At 34.7% G+C, this 25009-nt stretch overlaps 1 long non-coding RNA gene across 1 annotated transcript in view; it reads left to right on the top strand.

The window, feature by feature from the left end:
* The window catches only part of LOC119543485, a 251536-nt gene that overhangs the window by 215139 nt on the left and 11388 nt on the right, over positions 1–25009 (top strand). The window contains exon 3 of the long non-coding RNA XR_005218596.1: positions 20562–20647. This is a non-coding gene — a long non-coding RNA (uncharacterized LOC119543485). The remainder of the gene's footprint in view (positions 1–20561; positions 20648–25009) is intronic.

Here is a 25009-nt window from a genome sequence, read left to right on the forward strand (position 1 = left end):
TCTCTCTATAAATTTTCAAATAATTGTTTTTGATAACTGCTTAGAATAATTAAAGACTTCTGAGAATATGAAAACAGCCATTTCACCTTTTCCCCTACCAATCCCCCACTGTTGCTTTAGCAACTTGACAATGTATCATTGTAGCCATTCAGAATCTTTGACCCTACAGTCATTCAATGACTCTACAAACCCCTTGCTTCTTGACCCATTAGGAACTAATATTATATATAAAACTTCAACAAAGGATTTTTAATTCTTATATAATGTCTTCTTCTCTCAAGTCATTACTCTTTTATATTTTACAGTTTCTATTCTAGTATTATTTGGCAATTTGATTTTAGATACAGGTTATTATATTAATGAAGTCAAATCAAGATATAAATTGAGCACCTGTTTTGTGTTCTGCTTATGTTGTGTTGTGGTTCAAATAGAGATAGCACAGTCAGGGTTTTCAACATTAAAAAGAATACAGATATTCTTAGCATGAATAAAACTGGATAGAGGGTAGGGAGGGGAGTTGAAGGTAGGAGAAATTGGAATGATACATATTCCACAAAATATAAGACAAGAAGAAATGAGTTTTGTCTATTTTGTTTGTTCCTCTTTTTGAATTTTTAATTCATTGCTTTATCAACAGTGCTTAAAACAATACCTGGCACATAATGGACACTGAATAAATATTTCTTAAATAAATTGCTTAGAGGAGAAAGACAAGGCTTCAAAACAGATAAGGAAGTATATATGGTTCTTGAAAAATAACTAAGATATTAATAGTTAAATGTGGAAAATGAGAAAATTCTAGATTCACAAGAAGCTGATAATTTTAGGCCCTCTCCTACTATGCCCCTATCCAACTATGGGAGAAAAGGAATAATGGGTAGAGAATTCCATTTTTTTTCTCCATTATGAGAGTCAGGAGATTGGGAAAGTTAGAAGTACAGTTTGGTTATATATTTAAAAATTATTGAATGCAGATTAAACAATTTCTACCTATTTGGAGAGTGGTGGAAAAATACAAGTGGTTTTTTTTGAGCAAAATAAGGACATTATTTGAATTCTGTTTTGACAGGATAATTATGGCATGAATCTGTATGATTATATGAAAAGAAAAATATAGAGAGGAAGTGAGCATTAGTCAAACATGTTGCCAAAAAGAATCTATTGCTATCTCAGGGATGGTGCAGGCCCCAATGTCAAGGCCTAAATGTAAGACCCAAATTCCCCTACATTCTAAATAGAGTTTGTTAATCTGCATATGCAGGATATGCTAAGAACATATGGAAATGGTTCTACCAGCATTAGTTTATCACTCTGTAAGACAATGTAAGAAAAGGCAAATAATTCATTGAGAGTTTGATGAGACTACAAATTAGGATCATTTTCATAAAAGGGTTGTTAGTGTATTACTTTATATGTGGATAATTTCTATCAACTTCAGTCAAATGAAAGTCTGTTCAAAAGAACAATTTGTAGAGCTTAGTATATAACTCCTGGAGTCCTAGAGACTGGTATTGGTATCTGACAATCTATATGGTCTAAAGGAAAGTGTGTCCAGCAACAGATGCTGCCATTACTAGTATACAGAATAGTTTAGTCTTAACTGAGAAGAGTTTTGTGGGTCAAGGTGACATATTTCTTTCCTTTAGACAGTATACGAATCCTGAGGGAGAGAGCCAGACAAAGGAAGGGAGAGAGGGAGAGAATTAGCAGGATACAATCTCAACACATCAAGGGAACTGAACATACAAAATCCTCAACAATGGAAGTATCACTAAAGAATATGTGAAACAGTAGAGAAAGAGGCAGTTCTTGTATGTTCATCATATCCAGAGAGTACCAATGCCACCTACAACTGCATAGTGAAATAGGATATCTTCTGGCTCTTTTTAATCTTCTGTCCCCATACTTTGTTATTGAGAAATCCCAAACCAGTGGCCTATGACCAGGAAATTGAGAACCCTATTAAGCCTCCCTCCCTTTCAATACAGCTCCTGACATAGAGTGGGTCTAAAATCGAGGGAGGGGCATTTTTAACATAATCATGTCTGAAATGTTGATATTACCATGAACTGCATTATAATTAATATGACAAAAATACTAAAAAACAAAACAAAAATCCCAAAACAAAACTATGATAATCCCCTGAGATTAAACATATAAAAGAGAAGATCAAAGCTGAAAGACCAGGTTTGCAATGATAGTGGTAAAACAGAATATAGTTGCTTTGGTTTCTGAATGAATTCAACTTATTCAGTAACCTGGTTACCTTGTTATGAGGCTAATGTAGCTAATATGTATTAGTCCTGGAGAGAATAATGTAAATGTAAATTAAGGTAATGGGAGTAAAAATAGTAAAGAGGAAGTATATGGTAGAAACAATACGGTTATCACATTACTTTGTACCTGTAAAAACATATCAGATAAATGAAAATAAAACATAAGTTTTAAAGCTGAGAATTAAAGATCAGTAACTTGGAGATAAGTGATAGAGAATAAATTCACTACTGGTTGTAGAAGAAAGCCATCATTCCATTAGTGATGGAAAAGAAAAAAAATTATGGTGTCTTCTTATCCATCTGGCAAAATGCAGCACCATGTAAAGACAGACAATAGACTTTCTTTATGTCTAACTGTGCTGCATCAGTAGGTTTTATTTTATATGACCAAGCCATAGTTGGTGCCCGGTTGTCTACAAAATGACTTTCCTGCAGAATCTCAAATGGAGAATCCAAAACAATCTCTACAGCTGCCTCCCCCTCCCCACACAAACTTGACACTTTTTTTAATGAGGAAGCTAACCAGCTACATAATTTGTTGGGATCACTGTGGAAAAAAAAGTGGGGGCTCCCTTTTTAAAAATTACTAAGCATATCAAGACAGCAAAAGCATTGCATTAATCTAAGTGTGGGCCCTTCTGTGAGCAGGGCTCTGTGCAACTGTACAGGCCACAAGCCTCTAAGGTTGGCCCTGACTTATATCAGTTCTAGAAGATGCAGAGTAACTTTGATTGAAACATCAGTGAAGAATGAACAGGGAATACCCAACTAAGTTTCTCCCTTTTCCCTTTTAGCAGCCAAAAGTTCCAAGAAGGTGCAGGAGCACCTGTGCTTGTCTATGCTTTATGCTTTACCTGGGCAGGCCCCTCAGATGTGGAGCCCTGACCTGGCCCAGCTTGGCCTGTGGCTGGTAAATAAATCTGGATAATTCTGGGGTTCAGTGCCAGGAAGACCATTTGACTCTCACACTAACTAGCATGGATAGACTAGATTCTTTTACTAGGATTAAGGAGATCTAAAACTATCTGGTAAAAGTTGTGTCCTTGGGAAAGAAACTTTCCTTTTATCAGAATATTGGCCTCTTCATGTCTCACTCTGGTTAATGAGTACTCTGATTTCTTTGTATACTCGCTGAACTGATGAGCTCAACCAGCCATAATTTTAGCCATTTCCTCTAGTGAAACAGCTTTAATATCTAAATCTCCAATCTCATGTGCTCACACATATCTAAGTGTGCACTATTATTTCTGTCTATGGGAAGAATTACTTTTTATTTTGTACAATGAATTATGAAAGCTTTCAAATAGTTATACAAGTATAGTTATGATAGGGAAAATGCCCACATATCCATAAGTTTCATATAGGTTTATGTAATTGACTGCTTATGCATACATACATATACAAACATTTACATATGTATATAAATTGACAAAATATTGCTTTGTGTATACAACTAGCAAACTTGCTTTCAGAATATATATTTGAAACTCAAAATTGTTTTCAAGTTTTATCCAGTTTTGGTAAATATAAATCATGTACATTCACTTTGCCTGCTGTTAGATGTTCTGTTGTATGACTATTTCATGTTTTATTTATATTTTCCAATCTGAAATCCATTTTACTTATTTTCTTTTCTGTCACAAATAATGTGATAATAAGTAACTTTGCACTTCTATTCTTACAAACATGTAGAAAAATTTCTCTAAGATATATTTCTAGCAGTGATTTTGCTGGGTTTTAGGATATTGTGCTTCTAAGACTTTTGCAGAAATATTTCTTAAACTGTCCATCTTTGTCTCATTTACTCATAATATACATGTCATATATAAACTTCCCATAGTTTTTCAATTTTGTTTCTGAATTCTCTATTTTATTCCAGTAACTACTTTGCTTATCTCTGGCCCAATATAAAAATATTTGAAATTTATAGATTTATAGTAAGCTTTAAATGTTTATAGGTCATATCTTCCCTCATTATGCTGCTATTTTATATTGCCTTGGCTAGCCTTTGTTTTTAGCATTCCACATGGATTTAAAGATCAGGTTTTCCATTTCCATGAAATTTCTTTTTGGGGTTTTGATTTGCATAGTTTTGAATTTTTAGGTTAATTTATGAGACTTAATACCATTTGAATATTGAGTATTCCCATTGATTAACATGATATTTCTCTCTATTCAGTCTGATTAAAAAAAAAATAGATCCCATAAATATTTTGCCATTTTTGGTTTGGTTTATTCCTGGCTACTATACAATTTTATAACTATTGTGATTAATATATTTTTAAATTATATTTTCTAATAAGATGTAGCTGGCAAAAATAATTTTTTGTCTAACAAGTGTATAGCTATGACCTTGTTCTACTCAGATATAATTTTAATAAGAAGTCAAACATTATCATAACTCTTTGTGGGTCATTCCAAGAGTGAATTCCATGGTAAGTGTCTTATTTACCTCCTGCATTGTCAAAGCTTATTTTAGGGTCTGACACTTATCTTAAAAGTTAGATGGATGACATTCCTACAAGCACAGAACCCAAGAATGTTCTAAATTTGACTATGAGAACTTATTAGTCAACAAGTGCAGGGATATTTAATCTTTGTTAGTACAGACCCATTTGAGAAAATAATGACTGCCATGGACACTTTCTCAAGAAAAATCTATATATAAAAAAATTTTTTTAAATACAAAAAAAAAATAATAACTAGCCAAAAGATTCTCTCAGATTTTATATTGCAAGTAAGAATATTATCTGCAAATGAAAAAGAAAATCTCATTTCCCATACATATGCTTCATTTTTATTATTGCTATTAATATTGTCAGTATTTGTATCAGTATATTTTTACCTAAGACTTCCAATGTAACCAAAGGCAGTGATGACATTAAAAGGAATATTTCTAACAGTTCTCCATTCTCTAGAATGTTTGCAGTTTTTTTTTTTTTTTAACTCTTGTTAAGGATATTTGCTGTATTCCTTGTTTGCAAAATTTTAGATTTTGATTAGGAATGAGTGTTAAATATTTATCAAATACATGCTTTTGCATTCATTGCAATCATTGTAAAGTTTTTAAATTTTGATTTGATAATAAGATAAATTGTACTAATAGATTAGATGTTCTAATGTTAAGAGAATCATTATATTTCTGGTTCCCTAACATACATGCACCTCCTTCTTAATGTGAGGTTATTTTCATCCATACTTCTGGGTTTTCAACATTGTACAGAAATTTTTTTGTCCCCTGAAATCATCTGGAACTATATCACCTGAACTCTATTTTAAAATTCCTCCTCTGACTCTTAGAAGCCATACTTATACCAAGTTTTTTCAATTAATTGCTTTTATAACCTTTACTACCCTGTAGAACCTAACTTTTAAATATAAATATACCACTTTTGTTTATATTAGTTGATTATAAACCTATTTAAAGAAAAAGCCTTACCTTAATTCCTTTGCATCTCTTCATTATCTTGCATACTGTGATATAAGATGGATAATTAATAAACATTCCATAATTGATTAAAGGATAACAGAGAGATAGTATGTATAAATTGGGAGAAGAACACACACAGAGCAAATAATATTGAGAGAGAGCAAGTTATGAACTGAGTGACAGGAATGGAAAGTAGAATAAAGAATAAAAGATAAACACACACACAAAAAAAACAATACAAAAAAAAATCAGACACACACAAAACATGTCTAACAGATTAGTGAAGGCAAAACTGCAAAAAATAGAACAGTATCTTAGTGGATAATGCACATTGTTTCAAGATAAACCACTCTGGGTCACTTTGATCCTTTCTTAAATTATCATTGTCTTTAGATTGCATGTGTGTGTGTGTGTGTGTGTGTGTGTGTGTGTGTGTGTTTTACTAGAGTTCACTACTCATCAGGTCCTCTCTGAATGTGGTGGCAGTATGGGGCAGTAAAAAAAGAGCATTGGATAGGCAGTCAGAAGACTTACATTTCAAACTAACTTCAGTCATTATCTGTTTATCTGTTTGACCCAGAGAAAAACATATTATCTCTCCAGTCTTTCTTCACGTTTGTGTGAGATGAACAATTAGCCTATGGCAGCATTTCTTGAAGTGTTCTTTTAAACACTAATCATATGAGATATTTCTCAAAAAGAAATATATATATATATATATATATATATATATATATATATACACACTTAGTTTGTGAAATGCTGTCTGCTATATCATCACTGATAGATTTACAATGCATAAGAAAATTTTATAAATTCTGAGAATTCCTGCTGTAAAGAAAATTTCTTTTGCTGTTCCATCCAATATTTTGTAAATACACTTGTGAAACACAGGAGTATGGTATTTTCAAGTCACTATCATATCTTGATAGTTATAATTTTATTATTCCAGTCCTAACAACATATTTAAAGGGAGAATAACTATTGAACTACAGAAACAATACTCCAAACCATATCATCTTATTGACTGCAACAATTTAAGCTAACAACTATTCCCAGACCAAGAGCTTTAAATATTTAAGATAGATACTCATATGAACATTAGACTATCAAAAGCTTTCTTGGTCAAAATAATGTGAAAATCTTAGTCATGTTTATCACCTCGAGAAAAAGTTGAGAGTCAATTCAGGTGTACCTCTGGAAATATTCAACATGCAGAAGTTATATTCAATACTGTTTATAAAGTGGGTATAAAGACAAGCAGGCATTCTTCTGTTCATTCATAAATAACTCTGATTCTCATGATATTCCAGAAAAAAAATTAACCATGATATAGTTGTAATTTTATGCATTCAAATAATATTCTTACAATAAAATTAATCACAAGTGGAAAAAAGTTTAATGAACATAATTTTTTTACAAATACATTGAGCAGGAATGTCTCAAATTAAGCAGGAAATAAGTGAATAGGAAGAAAACTAAGTTAAGCATTCTTTAAGGAATCTTCTGAGCTCTTTCATACTTATCAGAAAATTATGACTCTGATTTTTATCATTTCATTTTTAAATAAAAGGCTTTTTATTGGCTAAAAATGTATTACTAGTGTTGTTTTCTCTGCATTTTCTGATTTATTTCTCTGCAATGGTGCATATGTTTGGAAAACTCCAGTTCTTTGGAAAGTAGAGTAAAGGAAGGCAAAGACATTGGAAAAAGAAAAATGGCAAAGACAGATATAAGATATTTTCATGAGTTTACTGAGCAAATAAAATATTTCCAAATAAAAAAAAAAATGGATCAATATGGCAGCATAAACAGCTACTATAAACTTCTCTACAGAGATTCAATGTAAAAGAAAGGACAATTCTGAATTGCTTGAAACTCTGGAGGAGGATATAGACTGGAGAAGTAAACTTCAAATGGCAAATTGAAAAAAGAGAAGAAATATCAGGTAGGAATCTTCCATATCAGACCAGCTAATCCTCTCCACTCCCCTCGCTTGGTCTCAGTGTGGGAAACACACAGAATCAGCAGATGGGACACCTCCCACGTGGACACAGACTATAAAATCTCTCATAGAAGTGAGGCATACTCCCACTGTTTGAAGACCCATGGACAGGGAAGGACATCTCAAGGCCCAGGTCAGTGAGGGACATAGAAACTGAGAAAATGTGCACAGAGACTGTGTTTCCAGCCCTGGGTCTGAAAGCCCTTCCCTCATTCATGAGGGAAGCAGCAGCTGGCAGCTTTTCCTTTGCCTTGGGGTCAGCTGGAGTACTGGGTCAGCTGAGGGAGTGCCTTGCCAGAAGTGGAGTCCCACATTGAGCCAGATTTTGGCCAGCAAGGTGAAGGTATAGGAATCCCACAGTTTCAGCTCACCTGTATAAACTCAGCCCGTGCTCAGAGGCAAAGTAGCTTCTGAGGATGATTGAGTTGCTCAACAGTGCTATCTGCTGGACAGTCCAGAAGGTGCAAGGGAATTGAAACTCTTTTAAAAAGATGCTCTTGGCCCTTTCTTCCTACCACAAGAGGTGGTCTACATGCCCTGTATGGAAATGCAGCCCTGTTTTGGCTGGGAAATATGAAGACCCAACTGTTAAAGCAGGGCTCTAAAACAAACCCAGGTGTTGCTGGCTGGTGGGAAACAGCACCACTGGAAGCCAGCAGATTTGTATTACCATACACAGTGAGTTTGCTTGGGGGCCCAGTACCTACCTCCCATCCCTGTGACAGGCCATAGTGGGTGCCTGATTTGGGGGTGAAGTCTAGGGGTCAGAGCCAATATAACAACTGGCCAGTGAAAGAAACAAAGAAAAAGATAGAAATCAAAGATAACCAACAAGAAAACCCAAGGGAAAAGGGAGAAAACAACCTCCAGAATAAACTAATCAAGAAAATCAGATGCAGCAAAAAATCACAAGCCACACCAGGAAACATGAAGATATGACCAGTCAAAGGAACAAACTAACACCTCAATGGAGATTCAGGAGTTGAAACAACTAATTAAATATGTTCAAACAAATCTTCTAAATCAAGTCAGTGAAATGTTTCTTTGTTGAAAGAAAATGTGACAAAAGAGATGAACAATATAAAGAAGACGCTGGGTGAACATAATGAAACATTTGTAACCTTGAAAAAACAAATGGCAGAACTTTTGTGTTTTTTGAAAGTCACAATAAAAGAGATGAAAAGCACAATGGAGACATAGAACAGCAGACTTGGAGAGGTAGAGGAAAGTATTAGTGAACTAGAGGACAGGACCTCTGAAATCCTACACACAAAAGAACAGATAAGGGAAGAATGGAAAAATATGAGCAGGATCTCATATTCGTGCAACATAAAGTGCAGGAATATCCATGTCCTAGGTGTTCCAGAAGGATAAGAGTAGGGAAAAGAGGGGCGTAAACAATAATAGAGGAAATAATCAATGAAAATTTCCCAATTCTTATGAAAGATATTAAATTATAGGTCCAAGAAGCATAGCATACCCCAAACAGAATTGATCCAAATAGAGCTACTTCAAGAAACTTACTATTTTATATTTTATATTTTCAAATATCAAATATAAACAGAGAATTCTGAAAGCAGCAAGAGAAAAGCACTTGTGTGGTCAGTTTATTCAAACACCATAATTACAGAGAACTGTACAGAGAATTGTACAAGAGAAGCTTGATAAGACAAAGTGTGGATCTATCAGCAGAAACCACGGAGGTGAGAAGGCAGTGGTGTGATAAGTCAAGATACTGAAAGAGAAAAACTGCCAACCAAGAATCCTATATCCAGCAAAACTGTCCTTCAAAAATGGGGAGAGTTTAAAATATTTGCAGATAGACACTGAGAGAGTTCATGAACAGGAGACCTCCCTACAAAAAATACCAGAGGGAGTGCTGAAGACAGATAGGAAAAGAGAGGAAAGAGAGGTTTGGAGAAGAGTGTACAAATGAAGATATCAGAAAATAGAAAGAGGGTAGAAACTGGGCATTTAATGCTGAAGGAGTATAGAATGTTCAATAGGATTGATTGTATAGATCCAGAAATGGATAACACAATAATGTGTGATGGTAGCACAATATTTTAAGTACACTAAATAAAGATGACTTACAGTGTGGTTGAAAGAGGAAGATTAGGGGTTTGTATGACACCAGAAGGAAAGATAGAAGATAAAGACTGGGAATGGTATTTTAAAATGCCAGCTTCTCTGTGAGACCAAAGGAAGAGATGTTTATTTGGTGCAAAATCTATATTTTCTGTAGCAAACTATATAATTTAACTTGTGTGGTCAGTTTATTCAAACACCATAATTACAGAGAACTTTGAATAAGGACAGAGATCTTGTTGCTTTGTAAAGGTGAGTCTGAAGCCCAGATATATCCCAGAGTAATTTGGACAGACAATAAAAATGTATTTGCAAAGCCCCCTTGAGGGACTGGGGAAAGATGTAGAAATATTAAACTCCCCATCTGGGGAATTACTGATATTGTCACAAGCATTGAGGACTACCAACTTAGAATGCCAAGCCCTCAGTCTTGGAGCTTGCCCTTAAGAGGCTTGTTGCTGCAAAGGAGAGGCTAAGCCTACTTATAATTGTGTGTAAGAGTCACCCCCAGAGAACTTATTTTGCTTCTCAGATGTTCTCTCTCTAAGCCAACTCTGCAGGTAAACTTACTGCCCCTGCCCCCGTGGGACATGACTCCCAGGAGTATAAATCTGGCAATGTGGGACATGATTGGGGATAAACCTGGACCCAGAATTGAGGGATTGAGAAAGCTTTCTAAACCAAAAGGGGGAAGAGAAAATGAATCAAAATAAAGTGTCAGTGACTGAGAGATTTCAAATTGAGTCAAGAGGACATACAGGAGGTTATTCTTAAGCATTATATAGATATCTCTTTTTACTTTTCAGTGTATTAGAATAGCTAGAAGGAAATACCTGAAACTGTTGAACCCAGTAACCTTGATGCTTGAAGACAATTGCACAACTATGTAGCTTACAAGGGGTGACTGGGTGATTGTGAAAACCTTGTGGCTCACACTCCCTTTATCCAGTATATGGACAGATGAGTAGAAAAATTGGGACAAAAGGTAATTGAATGACAGGGAGACATGGAGGGATGGGTTGCTTTGGGTGTTCTTTTTTACTGTAATTTTTATTCTTATTCCAATATTTTTGTATTAATAAAAATGTGGTGATGAATGCACAACTATATAATGGTACTATGAACAATTGATTGTAAACTTTGGGTGATTGTATGGTATGTGAATGTATATCAATAAAATTGAGCCAAAAAATGATGAAGAAGCAACAATAAATGAAAGATTAGAGATAATAGGTGTGTTTCCTTAGTTTAAGTATCCAAGCCATAAATATGATGAACAAAGGAAATTTGGGGATGCTGAAGACCTCGTTTCTAATTAATAGAAGAGACTGATTGTGTGGATAATTTGTTCTGCTTCTACCATGGTATTTCCTACATTCCATTTTTATCATGTGATTATGTTTTTTTTATCTTACTAGACTTCAAGCTTGGTGAGGGTAAAGAATGGGTATAAAAATTCTGTCACTGAGCAAGAAAATAAACAGGAACCAGGCATTTTTATTGTAAGTCCTGGAAGAAGTAGGCATTGTCCATCTGGCTTTGAGATGTCATGGATATCCTGTGGATTTTCTGTCTCCTGAGTCTACCATATACAATGTTTGTACTATCTAACGAAAAAATTACCATACATGTTCTATTCCATAGTAGTGAGATCACATTTAATTTTATTTAGTTCTGAGGATAACATTTTAAGAGACTTATATTCAAATTCAAGTATATGCAATATATATATATATATATATATATATATATATATATATATATATAGTTCCCAAATGAAGGATAATTATTGAAAGCTGAAATTGTTAGCCTGAAGATAAAATGACTCAAGATGGGAGGGGTGGTAGGACATGATGGTGGCCTTCAGATATTTGGGAAGCAGACTAGATAAGTGGGATCAAATCTGTTCATCCCCCAGAATTTAATTAGATCCCATAAACAAGAAGGCTAATGATTTCCATGAAAAGCAAGGATGTGTTTTCCAACTGTCAGCCTCAGAAAGTAATGAACTCCTGTCAGTGGTCATCTTGAGGCATGCCTTGACAACAACAGACATTTAGAAAGGACTTAAGCATCACAAAGTTAATGTTTAATATAGCTCTCAAAGACTCATCTAACACTGATATACCATATATCTTCATTAGGTGGTTAACCCCTGCAAATTAGGTCTATACATCTAAGAGAAGGTTATTTTCTTACTGTGTAAATGTTCTGCTCATTTGTTGGTGTCAATTTATGTTCTTTCTTTTCAGTATCTTTAAATACAACTTTATGTTAAAGTCGTTAATTTTTTCAGCTGTGTGATAGAGCTGTCATCTCAAAGGTTTCTTTTGTTTTGGTAGAACTTGTTTTTAATCTAGCACATTAAGAAATGAATTTGGTATCACATGGTGAAATTTTTAGCTCAATTATTCATCAAAATGTGAGCCAGCCAATGAATCTTTTGAACCTTCCCTTTTTGCCTCTACTTGAATGCTTTTGGTCTTTGTTCTATATTGTAGAAAGGGTCTTACATGTGGAAGAAATCATCAGAAATTTGAACAAGATTATATTCTAAGACATAAAAACTTGGACAAATTCTTGACAATGACAGAGCTAAAAAAAGTATGCTATCCAGCTGGGCAGGTTCTCCAGAGAGCCCCCAACTGACTGATCCTTAGGAAAGTCAATGGACGCCAATGTAAGTAAGCAGTGTTCAGGCCAGTCACTTTCCATAGTGCAGACAGCCAAGGATCCAGCTGCTGCTGCTATTGTTGCTCCTGCTAAAAAAAAAAGTATGTCAGCCAACTAATGGAGGCTTGCAGCTGTACTATTCCCTAGGAATGTGAATGGACTTTCCATTTTATTTCTGTGGAACAAATAAAAGAAAAATGTCCAAAGAGTCATACATCATATGGAAAACAGGGAGAAATAAAAAATGCATTGACCTACCAATTACATCTCTAGCTTAAAACAATCCCTTGAGTTCTTGCTAGTGTTGAACAGAGTTGAACAGCATGAATGATCTTATATTGCAGTGAGGTCATGTTTCTTCTCCTGTGTCCTTAACAGCACTACCCAAGTTAACTTCATACTTAAATGAAATGAAAATACATGCCTAGGGCATCTGGCCACACCAAAATAAATCCCCTTGTTGTACATGATTCTAATGCCCTCTGCACTTAATCCTCATAGAGAAATGAAACAATAGAATCAGTAAGATTGAAGTTCTTTATTATAAAATTTCAGTAAAATATGCTCTATTTTGAGCTGCTGTATATACCTGGTGATAAGCTTTCATATGATTAACATTAAACATATTTCAAATTTTACCTTGCAATCTATTCAACAGTGCTATTTTTCTAAATCACTTTAATAAAAATAAGATATAATCTAATTCTAATGTATACTTTAATGGGTACCATAATAGCATGACCTGTGGAAGTCAGGAAATATTTGAAAAAGTGACAATGGAACTGAGCCTCGAAGGATTTATGAAATTTTCTGAGTAGGATAAGTGTAAAGAGGGGTTTCTATGCAACATGTAGAGAGGCATGACATTACATGGTGTTTTAAAAAATAATTTAAGAAAACATAAATGCAGCTAAAGCATTTTGCAAAATGTGTTGCTTAAAATATTATTCCAGAGAAAAGATCAGCAGTGAAAAGCACCTGATGTCAAGTAAGTTCTCTCCCTTGGAAATTTCACAAAAGTGCATTAATGCATTAGGTATTTGGTTTATTTTTTTTAATTAAATCTTTATTTAGTTTTGCTGCTGGAGCTTTCTTGATCTTACCATCAAATCTCACAAATGTGCACACGATGACACCTTGACAAACTGGGATTGTAAGGCATTATTGATTGTAAGACATTTCCTAATTTTAGGGATATTACAGTGTGAAAACCAGGCATCCTAGAATTAATGAATCATGGTATTTTTCTATATTTCCAATATATGATGTACCCCTTGAGTGTAGGACTCTTATCTTCTCAAACATCCACTGACACTCCAACCCACCTACACACAGAGGGACATACATATACTTTGTTGACATAGTTTTGAGAATCAGTATACTTTTATTGATTACACTTTGTTGTAAATGTCCCATATTGTTTTCTATAGCACATATTTATTAAGCACTTTTAATGTCATAAACCCTATGCTGAATGATGACTAGATGAATAAGTGCAAACCGGTGTAGAATCGTTGAGCAATTCCTCACTGAGTCCTAAAGATTTACTCCTAGTCACAGGTAAGTTTGCATATATTGAACCCATTTGTTCTTTAAAATTGAAGAGGCCTTGCCAAGATTTATCTGAAGCCAAGAACTCTAAGTGTTTACTGTTATCCATTTGTTATAGCATACTATACCCAGGGTGACAACACAGTGGGATAATATAATACTTGCTGATTTCTATACACAATGACAGAAAACTTTTCTGCATTAACTCACACATATCCAGAAAAGAGCTCTGCCTCTTTACAGAAACATCCTTCCCATTTTTATAAAAACAAATAGAATTTTTCTCCTGATGAGTAAGTCTGTATGTTGTGGATAGATGGGGCATTGAGTGAAAAAGTTGAGCAGTTTTAAATGCTAAATAAAAAATATTGACTTTTAAATGATTTTTTTTAACTTGACTTTCTACACAAAATTCAGCAGTCTCCTAACTAGATTTATTTAACTATAGTTTATCATGCTGTGAAAATCTGTCTGGGATATTTTCCAAATTCAAACAGAAAGAAAAGTTAATACCCTCTAAGCAGATGTTTTTTATCTTGAAGGAATCATTGCTTACCAGAAAGACACATTGTGGGTCAAGGTATCAAAATCTGTAATATGGAGAATTTTGAACATTGGCTAGAAGTGTGTTTCATAATTGTTCTGTCATTGTTGTGAATCATTTTTAAAAAACTACCTTTTAAATGTTGGTGGAACATTTACAAGAACTTTTAGGAAATATTCAGTTTGAGTTAGTAAAGAAAAATTCATTAAAGGTATTGCCTTATCTCCTAAGTCTCAGCTGTCTCCATTTCAAGTGTTTTTGGACAAGTGTATAATATAATTTATTTACTCATTTTAACATGAATAAAATATGGCTGGGCATCAAATATCACACAGAGGGAGTTAAAAGAAGCCAATTACATTTAGAAAGTTGTGCAAAGGAAGGTGAACAGGTGTTCTCTGTTTTTACAATAATATCAGTTAAGTGATAAATAAAAGCAGTGAGTTAAGTATTGTAATCTACTGAGTCATATAAAACTCTTCCATAAAAAGGAATTACATGCATAAATGTCACAACATGAGCATGACTTGGAAACTAAATAGATAATAGTTTTTTATGAAGGTTATGTAGTGACATTGTTTTTTCCAATCTTGCTCCGAGAGCAGAACTATAAAAAATTAGTTTGCTGTAGTTTTGGCAGGGTCATTATAGCCAGTGTCTATGTGTTTGTGTGTGTATGAACATACCAGAGCTGATTAAAACCAAAAAGAATGCTGTTCTCAAATAATTTAATTTAAAAAGAAAAGTGTAAGCTAATGTCAAAATGCCCGAAGCATATAACATCAACCTTATTGTAATTAATGAAATATTTAGTATTTTTGGTGTGTTTTTTTCCTTCTCTTGTAGTAAGCACTAAAATTATTTAATTTGATTTTATCATTTCTGGTAGGTACAACAATCCAAAGTGCACAACTTTTTTTGAGTAATTTTGGAAGTACCCTCAATTGTTTTGAAATTACAGCCAGTGTACATACTGTGTACTAAGAACTGAAACATAATCAACCTTAATTCTGTATCATTCTCAGAAGTAAAGAAGGTTGAGTGACTGAAACAAATGCTTTAAAATGGGGAAATTATATCTAAAAATGCCATTTTATCCTGAAAATACATTTCTGGTTTCTCTGCAAAAGCACCATATAATCATTTACTTTAAATATTTGAATCGTTTAATTAAAATATTTGAACCACACAAAAATCACTTGATGTTTAAAAAGAATATGCAATTGTTGCATTAGAAACAATTCTTTCTTGGATTTTTTAGTTGTTTGCGTTATCTTTCCACAGTCTTCCTCTAGGTCAGAGAGAACATCCATATTTGTATTTCTTTAGTACCAGGAGAAGTGTTTTAGGACTTGTGAAACTTACAGCAGTGATTTTTTTTGTCTACAAACACTACTCTACTATGTTATCACTAAATGTTCATCTAAAAGCCACCATTTTTGATGAATGCTAACTTGCTAACAGAAGCTGCCTTTATTGGATAAGCCTCAACTGAAGTAGCATTGTGGATACTTTGGGAATTAAAGAATGGAGAATGTATTCTGTAGTATAAGATTTTTGTTTCAAATTAATGTTCCAAACACTATGATAGGCCTCAGCACTTTGAATATTAATGCCATTTATTTGGAGAAATTTCAGATAAGAATTAAACATAAAAAACAGACACTATTCGTAGAGAAAGATCATTTTATACCCACAGATTTTTCAGGTCTGATATTTTTCCCTTTGGTAAGAATATAAATGCAATTTTTTCCTGTTGTTTACCATTATTTTCTCATTTTCCCATTCATATACTCAAAGGTAAACAACTGCAACAAATTATTTACTATTATGTTTCTTTGAGTCTAGTGGATTATTTATACTTAGGGCTTCTAAGTCATTTCAATTAAAATGCTACTACTGCATTTGTGATTTTTTAACCAAGAGAATAGCTCAAATTGGTTTTAAAGCTAGTTGGTTATTTTGCTCCATCAACATGAAAAGACACTACAATATCATGAGTTCAAGGAGGAGGGTGCCTCTCTAATGGAACATTATTTCTCTCATAGGCTCAGAGCTGGGGCCCTAGTAGGTGTTTCATGATGATATGTCCCAAAATGAGTTCTAGAATTAAAGATATAAATGATAATGACAGGAAAATTATGGGAAGGGAGGAAGATAAGAGATATACAATAGAAAACAAGTAGAAGGGAATGGGAGAGAAATAAGACATTGAAGTAGGTGGGTTTCTTAATTAAAAAAATAAGTGATTTTTCACTCTGGGTATCTTCTGCAAAACAAAACAAAACAAAACAAAAGTGTATTATAAGAAGATATGGCTGTCTCCCAAAACCCATAACATGAATAAAGCCTGGACTTGGGAACAAATTAAAACCAGGGGCTACACTACCTACAGGGTATTGGTAGCTTCACAAGCAAGCGACCACTGAAGTCACACAGTCTCTAACTCTGAAGGGCTCCTGCATGAGGTTAAATGTTCTTGGCTGTTGTCTGGAAATTCTCAAAATCTTTTGTCTTTGAAATAGCATTTTGTAAGGGAAATCCAATGAAGCAATAGAGCATGCCCTAAGGACTTGGAATCTAGGTTCACGCACGACCCCATCTCTCAAGCCCTCACACTTCCCAGGCTGCCCTTTCCCCTGTCGTCTGGCCTCTGGACAACCCAGCCAGTCCCTGATCTCCCCCATGGAAGCCTTCGTGGCTGTGCTATTGCTTCCTCTACTACGGGTAACTGGGAACAGGGCAGAGTCAGGAATGCTGCATGCCAGCATCTGTTTCTGCACCAGGGACGAAGTCATGGCACATTCAGCAGGCAACTCTGTGGGTTGGAGGACAAGGTATAGAGCCTGTAATGCATTCCCAGTGTGTCTAGGCAGGGTGGCTGAAAGCCCTTGGAGGTCTCCCATTGCCGCGGGTTGGGGCGATGGGCTTGTGGGAAGGGCAGATTGCTTTTCTTTCTCCTGACTAGGTTCCAGCACTTTGGTCTAATGACTGACAGGAAGAAGATCCCAGAGTGTGCACCTATCAGTGGGTGCTTCTGAGGGTCTGCATTTGTCCTGTAAGTGTCCTCCTTCTCAAGGAAACACAACATCAAACAGCAAATAAAAAGACCATAGAAAAAAAGGAAAAAGGTTTTATATTTCAGTACCTTTAACAACACCACTTTTTTCTACATTTTTTAAAACTTTTTTTTTAAATTTTATTTTTTATATATATATATAAAATTGGGATTGTTCACATACCATGCAACTATCCAAAGATCCAAAGTGTACAATCAATTGCCCATGATACCATCATACAGCTGTGCATCCATCACCACAATTAACTTTTTTTCAATTTTTAGAACATTTTCATTACTCCAGAAAAGAAACAAAGGCAAAAAAAGGAGACTCAAATCCTCCTATACCCCTAACCAACCCTCCCTCCATTATTGATTTATAGTTTTGGTATAGTACATTTGTTACTGCTGATGAACGAATGTTAAAATACTACTAATTGTAGTATATAGTTTGCAATAGATATATATTTTTTTCCTATATGCCTTTCTATTATTAACTTCTAGTTATAGTGTCATACATTTGTTTTAGTTTGTGAGAAATTTCTAATATTCGTATGGTTAATCACAGACATTGTCCACCACAAGATTCACTGTTTTATACATTCCCATCTTTTAACCTCCAGTATTCCTTCTGGTGACGTACTTGAGTCTGAGCTTACCCTTTCCGCCAACTTCACACACCTTTCAGCACTGTTAGTTATTCTCACAACATGCTACCATCACCCCTGTCCATTTTCAAACATTTAAATTCACCCTAGTTGAACATTCTGCTCATGACAAGCAAACATTTCCCCTTCTTTAGCCTCATTCTATACCTCGTAACTTATATTTCATGTCTACGAGTTTACATACTATAATTAGTTCATATCAGTGAGATCCTGCAATATTTGCCTTTATGTGTCTGTCTTGTTTCACTCTATATAGTGCCCTCAAGGATTCTTCATCAAACCCTTTCTTTTAAGATGGTTTGTTCACACACCATACATTCTGTCCTAAGTAAACAATTGTTGGTTCCCTGTATAGTCATGTATTTACGTATTCAGCACCATCGCCACTATCTATAAGGACATCTCCATTTCTTCCCTAAAGAGGAGGAAGAGTCAAAGAAGGCAGAGAGACAAAAGAAAAAGAAAAAAGAAAGAGAGAGAGACATAAAACAACAACAACAACATGACAGCTAGAAAGCAACAAAAGCGTAAAGTAAAATAGACAACATCACCAATGTCAGGATTCCTATATCCTTTCCCTATTTTCCCCACCACCACATGCATTTAGTTTTGGTATATTGCCTTTGTTATATTAAAAGAAGCATAACACAATTTTTCCATTAATTATAGTCTCTAGTTTGCATTGATTGTATTTTCCCCCCAATCACACCCTATTTTTAACACCTTGCAATGTTGACATTCATTTGTTCTACCTCATGTAAAAACATATTTGTACTTTTTTATTACAATTGTTGAGCATCCTAGGTTTCCCTGAGTTACACAGTCCCAGTCTTTATCATTTGTCTTTTGTTCTGGTGTCCCACATGGTCCCAACCTTCCTCTTTCAACCATACTCACAGTCATCTTTGTTCAGTGTACTTACATTACTGTGCTGCTATCTCCCAAAATTGTTTTCCAAACCTCTCCTGTCTTTTCCTGTCAGCAGTGCTTCCTTTAGTGTTTCCTGTAAAGCAGGTATCTTGTTCACAAACTCTGTCATTTTCTGTTTGAGAATATTTTAAGCTCTCCCTCATATTTGGAGGACAGTTTTGCCAGATATAGGATTCTTGGTTGGTGATTTTTCTCCTTCAGTATCTTAAATATATCATCCCACTTCCTTCTTGCCTCCACGGTTTCTTCTGAGAAATCCGCAGAGTCCTATTGAGCTTCCTTTGTATGTGATGGATCGCTTTTCTCCTGCTGCTTTTAGTGTTTTCTCCTTATCTTTGACATTTGGTAATCTGATTAAGTGTTTTGTCATGGGCCTATTCAGATTTAGTTTGTTTGGGGTACGCTGCGCTGCTTGGATCCGTAATTTTACGTCTTTCATAAGAGATGGGAAATTTTCATTGATTATTTCCTCTTTTATTGCTTCTGCCCCTTTTCCCTTCTTTTCTCCTTCAGGGACACCAATGACACGTATACTCCTGATTTTCGTTTTGTCCTTAAGTTCCCGGAGACGTTGCTCATATTTTTCCATTCTTTTCTCTATCTGTTCTTTTGTGTGTAGCCTTTCAGGTGCCTTGTTCTCCAGTTCCTGAGTGTCTTCTTCTGCCTTTTGAGTTCTGCTGTTGTATGTTTCCACTCTGTCTTTCATCTCTTGTGTTTTGCCTTTCATTTCCATAGATTTAGCCAGTTGGTTTTTTGAACTTTCAATTTCTACCTTATGTATGCCCAGTGTTTGCATTAAATGGTCCATCTCTTTTGCCATATCCTCCCTAAACTTTTTGAATTGACTTAGTATTACTTGTTTGAGTTCCTGTATCTCAGTTGAGGTGTAAGTTTGTTCCTTTGACTGGGCAGTAACTTCATTTCTCTTAGTGTAGGTTGTAGTTTTCTGTTGTCTAGGCATGGTTTCCTTAGTTACCCTAATCAGGTTGTCCCAGACCAAAATGGGATCAGGTCCCAGAGGAAAGAACTATTCAGTATTGGTTTCCCTGAGAGTGTGTCTTAGAAAATTGGTACATCTTGTGAGGCCTCAGGTCACTGTGCTTTTCTGCCCAGCAGGTGGTGCCTGTCAGCCTGTAACTCCAGACTGATGTAAGGAGGTGTGGCCCATGGCTGTTCTCCCCCAGCTCTCTTTTCCTATATTTTGAACAGAGGGCCCCATATATTCATTTTCACTAGGCCCCACAAATTATGCAGGCAGCCCTTATACCAGCAATACTTTTCCTCTTTTTCTTTGTTGCTAAATGAATAACTGCTTTATTCTCCCTTTTCTTTCTGCAGCTCAACACTTCCTCTGATTTTCTGACCCATAATGCAAACACAAATGTGGCTACTAGAAGTGCTCAAATGTTTGTATCAATCCTCAGGTAAGAATTTATTTCTCAGGGGCAAATTCCTAGAAAAGAGGCTTACCTGTTCTAGTTTGCTAAAGCTGCCATTATGCAAAATACCAGAAATGAATTGGTTTTTATAAAGGGAATTTATTAGGTTACAAATTTATAGCTCTAAGGCCATAAGAGTGTCCAAACTAAGGCATTAACAAGAGGGTACCTCCCTTGAAGAAAGGCCGATAGTGTCCAGAACACCTCTGTCAACTTGGAAGGCACATGGCTGGTGTCTGCTGGTCCTTTGTTCTTGGGTTCTGGTTTCAAAATGGCTCTTCCAAAATGTCTCTAGGCTTCTGTCTCTCTTAGCTTCTCTCTCTCCCTCAGCCTCTGTGCATCCTTGCTTGTTCTCCCAGGGCATTTCTCTCTAAGCATCTGTGGGTTCTCTCTTATCTTCTCCATGGCAAACTCTAGGCTTCATCTCTTAGCTTAGCATCTCAAACATCCTTCTATCTGCTTTCCTAGCATCTCCAAGTGTCTGTCCCCACAAGATTACGTTAAAGAACATGTCTTTTGTGGGGTACATAATAGATTCAAACTAGCACACCTGTCTTTGGTGAGTTCCAAACACCTGCTAGCAGGCAAGTAATTTTGTTCAAATATGCCAGCTTCCACTCTAGCTACATCAACCCTAGGAGTAGAGGGAAAGTTCCCAGAAAGAAAAAAAAAAAGAAATTATGTCAACTACAACCATAATAGAAAAAAATTCAAGTGAAAAGGTGTCAGGTTCAGGAGAGATTTTCAAAGCATACATGTAAAAAATTCCATAAAGGAACATAATGATAATGGTGATCTCAGTTTAGTGTGTACTGGGGAGTGAGAGCCCATCCTCAGAGTTAATGAGATATATGTTTCTCATATATCTATAAAGTTGCTTATTTATCAATTTAATTTTCTTATATCTTTTGGAAGGTAGGGGGTTTATTTTTAATTTAGTTTACATTAAATATCACCTGAATAAATAGCTTGCTAATAAGACAACATTTTGCTTATCAAAATTCATCTCAAGAACCACATTTTACTATGTCCTCCTATCTTATATTACTATGCCATGAATTTATCCCAGTTCAAAATTTATCTGTTGAAATGCACACCTTAAACAATTTTGCTCAAAAATTTCAAACTTATAAATACTGTTCCCTAATTGCTCCCTTTTTAGGTACTACTAAGACCTTGTCAAGATAGTGATCTTACATGCTACAACAAATCTAACAAACTCAGTTTTCGTTGACCAACAGATTTTTTTTTCCCAGTAGTCTCCATGGAAGAATTTGACAGTCTTAGAGATACATTCAGCTTCAAGCCAAATCCCTTCAGTCCCATGCTACAAGACCCCCTTGACTTGGAACGAGCATGCTCCCGTGATGCTCCTTCATCCTTCTGCTCAGGGATCTCTCCATTGTGATGTTGAAATAACTTCCATACTGTGTCTTAGCTTTAATTTCTATCTGTCAATCTCACATATATCCTCATCTCTTTCTGTTGGCTAGATCTAATAATTTCATCTCTCAAACTGGCCCTGAAGAATAATTAACAAATGTTCTTAGACTGGTTTCCTTATAAGAAATGTTTTGCCTTCAGCATTGATCAAAAACTTCTGAGAACTTTCCTCAGTGTTTTATGCTTTGTCTAAGAAAATTACTGGAGGACATATTGTATCCAAACCTTCCAGCATGTGGATATTATAAATTTGTTAGTTCTTCAGTTGGTGATTACTACCATTAGTTTGAGGGACTGAGATATAAGGTACACAGAAACATGTTTGATCAATTATTAACAAATTTTTATAGGTTTATTTTAATGTAAGTCCATTCCAGGCCAGACTCTTGTTACTTACATGCATTTTCATTCTATGTAATTCATGACTTTGTCTTTCTATATGGCCTAATTTCACCAAGGATGATTTAGAATTACAGTACCTACCTTGGGGAAATTTCAATACGAACAAAATTGTTTTCTTGCAAAGTATATTAGAAATAAATGGAATCAAAATTCCAAGCATCTAATGGTCTATATTTTTTATCTTTATGGGAAGTTTGAACCCAATTGACTTGTATCTTACTATTCCTGTTACTCCTCCTTCATTTCACCACATGCCCTTATCCATCCTTTTGAACCACGTTTCTTCCTCTCTTGTGGGTCAGAAATTCTTGAGGCTATATTGCATTTTAAAGTTAACACCACTTCAGAACAGGCCAAGCCCCTTGTAGTTGACTTTAAGCTTTGGTCTTGGTCTGAACTGAGATTCAGTATTAAAGGCTTTCCAATGTCTGTAAAGGATACTAAGAAATTCAGAGACAAATTTAGATTAGTGCTAGGGGTATATAATCAAGGCCCCTGATTTATATCAAATGGTTTATATGTTTGCAGGAGCGTCACATGAACACTATTCAAATGTCAGTCTGAGAAGGCTCTGAAAATCAATAAAAGACCTTGAATCACACAGGATATCAGAAGGGTTAAGGAAAGTTGTAGAGGAATTCCAGAAGATTTCTTCCAACTTTCTTTCCTCACATGTTTAGCAGCAAAACCCTGAACTCACATCAGTGTTAATTTCGAGATGGCAACTGATCTATGAGTAGAAAATATATCAGTTGCCATAGGATGGATGGAAGCTGTGTCTATAAAATGATTTAACTAATTTAATTTAAAATCCAAATTTTTGATGGGTGTGTTAAAATAAAGGTTGTGATTTTCTCTTTTTAATTTCCATGATCTTAGAAATTTCTTATCAGATGAAATTTTCCCAAATGAAATTATCCCAATAACTGAGGAAAGAATTGTAAGACATGCGTTTATTGAAATTAATGTTATAGAGAATAAGAAAAAAAAACTTACTTAAGAATAAAAAAGGTTATAACAGTTACAACTATGGGCCTGTCTTACAATTATATGAGTGAATCAAACAAGTGGGTTATTCACGTTTTCACTTAGTTGAGCCATTCTGGAACATGAAGAACCAGAATTTCCTTTAAGTGTTTTGTCATTATATAATGCCCTCTAAAATATACTGCATCTTAACAACAAAGGTATCAATTACTTACCTGATAGAAACTCTAAAGCTGGTTTTTGATGTCATTAAATTTTCTGTTTGCATGAAATTGTTATATTCAAATGTATCTGATATTTGTTTTACTTATTTTTAAAGAAACAAGTGTGTTTTGTAGTATAATATGGTATTGAACATCATGATTGTGTTATGGTTAAAACTTTTGGTTTCTGAAAGATAAGAATTACTTGTAAAACACCTGAAAATAATTTTTTCCAATTTTTTTTTTCCTAAATGTCCTATTATTAAGAGGGCAAGCTCTGAGGTCAAACAGAGAGGGGTTCAAATACTTCACTCCTTAATACCTCAGTTCTGACTGTGGACCTTAATTGACCTCTCTGAATCCCAGTATCCTAATTAGTTAAGCAGAGATAAAACACATCTCCTAGGTTTTTAAGAAAATTGAATGAGCTAATATATAGGTGGAACACTCTTTTCACCACCGCAAGCATGCACACACACACACACATACACATATTCTATAATCTAGGTTTGATTTTCTCAACTGAGTTAAGTGATTTCTAGAATACCACAATTTTGCTTGTTTATTTCTTTGTTATTTTGTTATGAATCTGTAGTTTTATTGATTTGTAATCCCAGAACTTCTCCCACAGCATTTTCATTCTGAGATATATTAAATTTCTTAAGTGGCATAGTGTATGACATTGCCATTTATTTAATATTCTATTGGCACACCAAACAGCATATATTATCTGATAGGAACTATAATTCAAATAATTGCATATTAACATGCTAGCTCTTTTTTATTAATTTTATTTGATAGGTCTTTTTTTTTTACTTAATATTGATTTGTCTATTCCATCTCTCATGAGTTAAGACAAATAAATTAAAATCTCCTGCTTCCTTTATGCATATGTTTAACTTTGTATTAAATGCAAGCTACATTCTATTAATTTTATTTTATTAATGTGATTCTATGATATTCAATACAAAAATACTCAGTCCCTCAAATTTCTCTTTTCTCATTTGGTTCTTCCCATTTGAATTCAGTCTCGTTTAATTTCTTTTTTCATATTTGAAATTGCTGTTGACAAGGATTTCAACAAATTATGTATTGTCTTTCCCCATGCCAAATCCTCTATTCCATATCATTCACATTTTCAACAGCAGTTGGATACTCCTTTATTCTTAGGTTTCCTGACCTTTTTTCCTAAGTACCACATTTTCTTTTATTTCTTCCACTCTAGTGGCTTCACTTTGTTAGTCTCTTTTGCTGATTTCTCCTTCTCTTCTCAACTTCTACATACTGGGAAGCTCCATAGCTTTGACCTTTC

The sequence above is a fragment of the Choloepus didactylus genome, chromosome 8, assembly GCF_015220235.1.
Source record: "Choloepus didactylus isolate mChoDid1 chromosome 8, mChoDid1.pri, whole genome shotgun sequence".
NCBI lineage: Eukaryota > Metazoa > Chordata > Mammalia > Pilosa > Megalonychidae > Choloepus > Choloepus didactylus.